Raw genomic sequence first — 6582 nt, 5'->3', positions numbered from 1 at the left:
TGCGGTGTTTGCTTTTTTTGTCCTTGCTATGGTATGCTAAGAATGATGGTTTCCAGCTTCATCCGTGTCACTCCAAAGGGCATGAACTCATGCTTTTTCATGGCTGCATAGTATTCCATGGTGTATTTGTGCCACATTTTCTTAATCCAGTCTATCATTGATGGACATCTGGGTTGGTTCCAAGTCTTTGCTACTGTGAATGGTGCCGCAATAAACATATGTCTGCGTGTGTGCTTTTAGCAGCATGATTTCTAATCCTATGGGTATATATACCCAGTAATGGGATGGCTGGGTCAAAAGGTATTTCTATTTCGAGATCCTTGAGGATTCACCACACTATCTTCCACTACCGTTGAACTAGTTTACAGTCCCACCAACAGTGTAAAAGTGTTCCTATTTGTCCACTACCTCTCCAGCACCTGTTGTTTCCTGACGTTTTAATGATCGCTCTTCTACCTGGTGTGAGATGATATCTCATTGCGGATTTGATTTGCATTTCTCTGATGGCCAGTGTTGATGAGCATTTTTTCATGTGTCTGTTGGCTGCATAAATGTCTTCTTTTGAGAAGTGTCTCTTTATATCCTTCCCCCACTTGTTGATGGGCTTGTTTGGTTTCTCTTGTAACTCTGTTTGAGTTCTTAGTAGATTCTGGATATTAGCCCTTTGTCAGATGAGTAGATTGCAAAAATTTTCTCCCTTTCTGCAGGATGCCTGTTCACTCTCATGGGAGTTTCTTTAGCTATGCAGAACGTCTTTAGTGTAATTAGATGCTGTTTGTCAATGTTGGCTTTCGTTGCCATTGCTTTTGGCGTTTTAGACATGAGGTCCTTGCCCATGCCTGTGTCCTCAATGATATTGGCTGGGTTTTCTCCTAGGGTTTGTATGGTTTAAGATCTAACATTTAAGTCTTTCTTCTGTCTTGAATTAATTTTTGTACAAGGTGTAAGGAAGGGATCCGATTTCAGCTTTCGACATATGGCTAGCCTGTTTTCCCAGCACCATTTTTTAAATAGGGAATCCTTTCCCCATTTCTTGTTTTTGTCAGGTTTGTCAAAGATCAGATGGTTGTAGATGTGTCGTATTATTTCTGAGGGCTCTATTCTGTTCCATTGGTCTACGGTAACCAAAACGGCAACCGATAGCATGCTCTTTGGTTACTGTAGCCTTCTACTGTAGCTTGAAGTCGGACAGCTTGATGCCTCCATCGTTGTTCTTTTGGCTTAGGAATATGTTGGCAGTGGGGGCCGTTTTGTGGTTCCATATGAGCTTTAAAGCAGTTTTTTCCAGTTCTGTGAAGAAAGTCATTGGTAGTTTGATGGGGATGGCATTGAATCTATAATTTACCTTGGGCAGTATGGCCATTTTCACGATATTGATTCTTCCAATCCGTGATGGTGGAATATTCTTCCATTTGTTTGTCTCCTCTTTTAGTTCGTGGAGCAATGCTTGGTAGTTCTCCTTGAAGAGGTCCTTCACATCCCTTGTTAGTTGGATTCCTAGGCATTTTATTCTCTTTGAAGCAATTGTGAATGGGAGCTCACTCATGATTTGGCTCTCTGTTTGCCTCTTATTGGTGTATAAGAATGCTTGTGATTTTTGCACCTCGATTTTGTATCCTGAGACTTTGCTGAAGTTGCTTATCAGCTTAAGGAGATTTTGGGCTGAGACGATGGGGTTTTCTAAATATTCAATCATGTCATCTGCAAACAGGGACAATTTGACTTCCTCTTTTCCTAATTGATTTCTCTTTATTTCTTTCTCCTGCCTGATTGCCCTGGGCAGAAGTTCCAACACTATGTTGAATAGGAGTGGTGAGAGAGGGCATCCCTGTCTTGTGGCAGTTTGCAAAGGGAATGCTTCCACTTTTTGCCCATTCAGTATGATATTGGCTGTGGGTTTGCCCTAAATAGCCCTTATTATTTTGGGAGATGTCCCATCAATACCTAATTTATTGAGAGTTGTTGGCATGAAGGGCTGTTGAATTTTGTCAAAGGCCTTTTCTGCATCTGTTGAGATAATCACGCAGTTTCTGTCTTTGGTTCTGATTATATGCTGGATTATGTTTATTGTTTTGCATATGATGGACAAGCCTTGCATGTCAGGGATGAAGCCCACTTCATCATGATGGATAAGCCCTTTGATGTGCTGCTGGATTCGTTTTTCCGGTATTTTAGGGAGGATTTTCCCATCGATGTTCCTCAGGGACATAGGCCTAAAATTCTCTTTTTGGGTTGTGTTTCTCTCAGGCTTTGGGATCAGGATGATGCCGGCCTCATGAAATGAGTGAGGGAGGATTCCCTCTTTTTCTGTTGATTGGAATAGTTTCAGAAGGCATGGTACCAGCTCCTCCTTGTCCTTCTGGTAGAATTCGGCTGTGAATCCGTCTGGTCCTGGAGTTTTATTGCTTGATAGGCTGTTAATTATTGCCTCAATTTCAGAGCCTGTTAGTGGTCTACTCAGGCATTCAACTTCTTCCTGGTTTACTCTGGGGAGGTTGTATGCGTCCAGGAATTTATCCATTTCTTCTAGGTTTTCTAGTTCATTAGCTTAGAGGTGCTGATAGTATTGTCTGATGGTAGTTTGTATTTCTGTGGGATCGGTGGTGATATCCCCTTTATCATTTTTTACTGCATCTGTTTGATTCTTCTTTCTTCTCTTGTTTCTTAGTCTTGCTAGTGCTCTATCAATTTTGTTGATCACTGCAAAAAACCCGCTCCTGGATTCATTGATTTGTTGAAGGGTTTATTGTGTCTCTATCTCCACCAGTTCTGCTCAGATCTTAGTTATTTCTTGCCTTCTGCTAGTTTTTGAATGTGTTTGCTCTTGCTTCTCTCATTCTTTTAATGGTGATGTTAGGGTATGCATTTTTGATTTTTCCTGCTTTCTCTCGTGGGCAATTAGTGCTATAAATTTCCCTCTACACACTGTTTGAAATGTGACCCAGAGATTCTGGTATGTTGTGCCTTTGTTTTCATTGGTTTCAGAGAATATCTTTCTTTCTGCCTTCATTTCCTTATGTACCCAGTACTCATTCAGGAGCAGGTTGTCCGGTTTCCATGCAGTTGAGCGGTTTTGAGTGAGTTTCTTTATCCTGACGTCTACTTTGATGGCAATGTGGTCTGAAAGACCGTTTGTAGTAATTTCTGTTATTTTACATTTACTGAGGAGTGCCTTACTTCCAACTATGTGGTCAATGTGGAAATAAGTGTGATGTGGTGCTGAGAAGCATGTATATTCTGTCGATTTGGGGTGGAGCGTTCTGTAGATGTCTCCTAGGTCCGCTTGGTGCAGAGCTGAGTTCAATTCCTGGATATCCTTTCTAGATTTCTGTCTCGTTGGTCTGTCTAATGTTTACAGAGGGCTGTTAAAATTTCCCATTATTATGATGTGGGAGTCTAAGTCTCTTTTGATCACACTTTAAAGATCAAAAGGTAGAAGCGCAAAGACATTATCTGTGCAATATTAGAAACCTAGTAAGTGGTGGAATTTGGCCTTGAACCCAGATATCTAACTCCAGAGCCTAAGTGCTTCACCCACCTCACTGTGGTGCCTCTCGAGAAAAACAGGTAAGCACACATTCAGAAAGTTGGTGGACCGGAGGGCTGGCCTTGTACTCAGAGGCCATGGAAGTCCCACGTGGGGTGGCTAGTGGTGTAAGGACAGAGGTCTCGGATGGGCAGAGGGATGTGGACAGGCGCGAGGGGGCGCGGCAGGGACTCGGGGGACTGGGAGTGGCGGCTCGGTGCTGCGGGAGGCGATTAGTGGAAGGACAGAGGTCTGGGAAGGGCAGAGGGATGGGGACAGGCCCGAGGGCCGCGGCAGGGATTCCGGGGGACTGGGAGTGGCCGGTTGGGGTTACTCTTGGCTTTTTGCCCTCTCCTGCCGTCGACTGCTCCGGTTTCTTTGGCCTTGCGGCGAGGTGGACAGGGTGAGCTCTCGGGACTGATGGCGGTTGTGGAAGGGGCCTGGGGCCAAGGACAGGCCAGTGCGGTGGGAGAGGCGGACCGGTGGCGTGGCTGGATCTGGGCACGCTGTCGGACGTTCCACATCACCAGCTGCAGGCAGGCGTTTGCGTCCTCGCTGGAGTTGTGGCCGTCCTGGCTGTCCTGGATGATCTGTCCCAGGTAGTCGGCCGCGAGATTCCTGAGGGAACGCTTGTAGGGGAAACCCAGGTAGTGCGGGAAGAGCACGGCCGTGTCCAGCACGGTGCTGTGGATGAGCTTCAGGGCCAGCAGATCGCTCTCCAGGCTGTGCCCGATGAGGATGGTTTGGGCGCTGAAAAAGCTCAGCAGGATGGCTTGCACTTGGGGCAAGGTGATGCTCGTCTTGGCGACGTCGGCCTCGGTGACTCCGGAAAACCTGGTGTTGTAGTCCACGATCTCGTTGTCGGGCTTGACGAAGGTGTCGTACACCACTCGCATGTCGGCGTCCACCACGGTGACGCGGGTCAGCTCTAGGCCATGCGTGGTGTAGCACATCTCACAGTCCAAGGCGTAGATTCCTGGATAAGCGTCTCTGGACAACTCTTTCTTGAAGGTCTCCACGAAGCCATCGAGGCTGTCCTTGCGGCCGTCCCGCACGTGCTGCTTTGCCACCTGGCAGCCCACAGAGCCAGGAGCAGCTGCACAGCAGGTGTACTGGCTAACCCGGCCTCCAGCCACCTGGCTCCAGCGGACCCGCCCCCAGTGATAATAACACAACTGGTCGCGTACACAGCGGCCCGAGGAGGACGCCAGGTACTCGGTGCCACAACGGCAGCAGACCCTGCAGGAGGAGTCGCCGGGCCCCTTCCCCTGGCCAGTGAAGAGGACAGCGCCTCCGGGCCGCTCGTGGTGCGGGAAGGGGTAGCCGTTCTCTTTGAGCTGGTCCTGGCTGAGCAGGAACTCCTGGAGGCGGCTGTACAGGGCGGCCCTGCTGAGGCCCGGCATGGAGCTGGGGGTCAGGCCCTTCAGTCTCTTGAGGGTGTTCAGGACCACGTTCAGGTACCTGTTCTTGTTGGGGCTGCAGTCGTAGGCCACCTTCTCCTCGTTCAGCGCCTTCTCCACGGCCTCCTGCTTGGAGGAGCAGAACTTGAGACACTCTTCGGTGAACAGTTGGAGATAGCCTTGGCGGAGGACGGTGGGGACTTGGCACCCAGACCTTCGGAGGATAATAGGTTTCTTCAAACTCGGTAGGGATGGACGACGGACGATTCGCTTAGAGCTGATGGTGGTAGTGGTCTTGCATGCCATCCCTGACCTGTTGCGCGTCTTCCCTGGCTGTCTGCCGACCTTGGAGCCACTGGAGCGTTGGCTGCTGCTGGCCACCCGGGTTCTCTTGGCATCTGTGCAACCTGTGACCAAGCAAGGGCTGGAAGACTGGGCGATCGTCTTCCTCTTCCTGGGGGCTGAGATGCGGACTCCCGAGGGCCTCTCTGTCAGCCTTGGGGCGGCTGGCAAGCAGCAGGCCGATCCCCTCTGCGCAGGGAAGTACGACGCCTCCGTCACCATCTTGAGACACGCTGGGGGCACCGCCGGACCCCTGTTCTGGGGCTCCGCCTGGATGTCCACAAATGCGGAGGCCTGGTTGTGCATCTGGGGCACCCGGAGCCCGAAGCTCTGGGCAGGCTGATGAGAGGGCAGGGGGAATTCTGGAGCCTCGAGGGCCGCCTCCTCGGCCACCTTCTTAGCTTCTGGGTATCCAGGTGGGAACCAGCAGGGAGCTGTGGCTCGCAACATCTTGCTGCCTTCGGGAGCACCGGCCTGGCTCTGCTCCGCTCCCAACTGGCGGCTTCTTGCCTCCAGGGCCGCCTCCTCGGCCACCTTCTTAGCTTCTGGGTATCCAGGTGGGAACCAGCAGGGAGCTGTGGCTCGCAACATCTTGCTGCCTTCGGGAGCACCGGCCTGGCTCTGCTCCTCTCCCAACTGGCGGCTTCAATGAGTGCCGCCCCCGCCACCCGTCGCCTTTATAGACGCACAGGGCAGAGTGGGTGGGACTTCTCCTTGATAGGTTGGTGCTTCCATCCAATCACACTGAGCCTCATCTTCCACCAGACTCCAGCTTGGGAATGCCTCAAGGGGTGCACTGATGGAATCAACTGGAACTCCTGGTTGCTAACCTTGGAGCTAGGTTGCTTTTCCTGAGTTAATTAACTGTCCCTGCAGGGCAGTCCTATCATGGCTACTGGAATTGGGCCACCTAGGATTCACTTAAGCGTCAGGGAGTTTGGTCAACTTGCTTGGGCCCACACAGCACCCCGTGGAGCCAGGACTGGGCCAGCAGTCTGCTGCATGCTGCAGGGCAAGATCTCTCTGGGGCTGCGTTTCCCTGCTCTGTGCACTCCTCCGCTGAGGGCAAATTGAGGACAGGAAGTGGACCGCACCCACTTCTCTCCCACGACTTGGGCAATGTTCAACACAGGGGTTCTTCAAAAGGTTCATAGAAAATGCACGTGGTGAAGAATGTATGCATGGGTTTCCACTGGTTTGCACTCAAATAAACTTGTCCGAACTTCTTATAACCTTTCTGAACTAGATCTAGTTTGAGGCACTGAGAAGGATGAGACATCCACTGAAAAGGACTCCTATCAGAGCAACATGAAT

The sequence above is a fragment of the Pan troglodytes genome, chromosome 7 (assembly GCF_028858775.2).
Source record: "Pan troglodytes isolate AG18354 chromosome 7, NHGRI_mPanTro3-v2.0_pri, whole genome shotgun sequence".
In the NCBI taxonomy this organism is placed as follows: Eukaryota; Metazoa; Chordata; class Mammalia; order Primates; family Hominidae; genus Pan; species Pan troglodytes.
Note: the sequence above shows the minus strand (reverse complement) of the source record.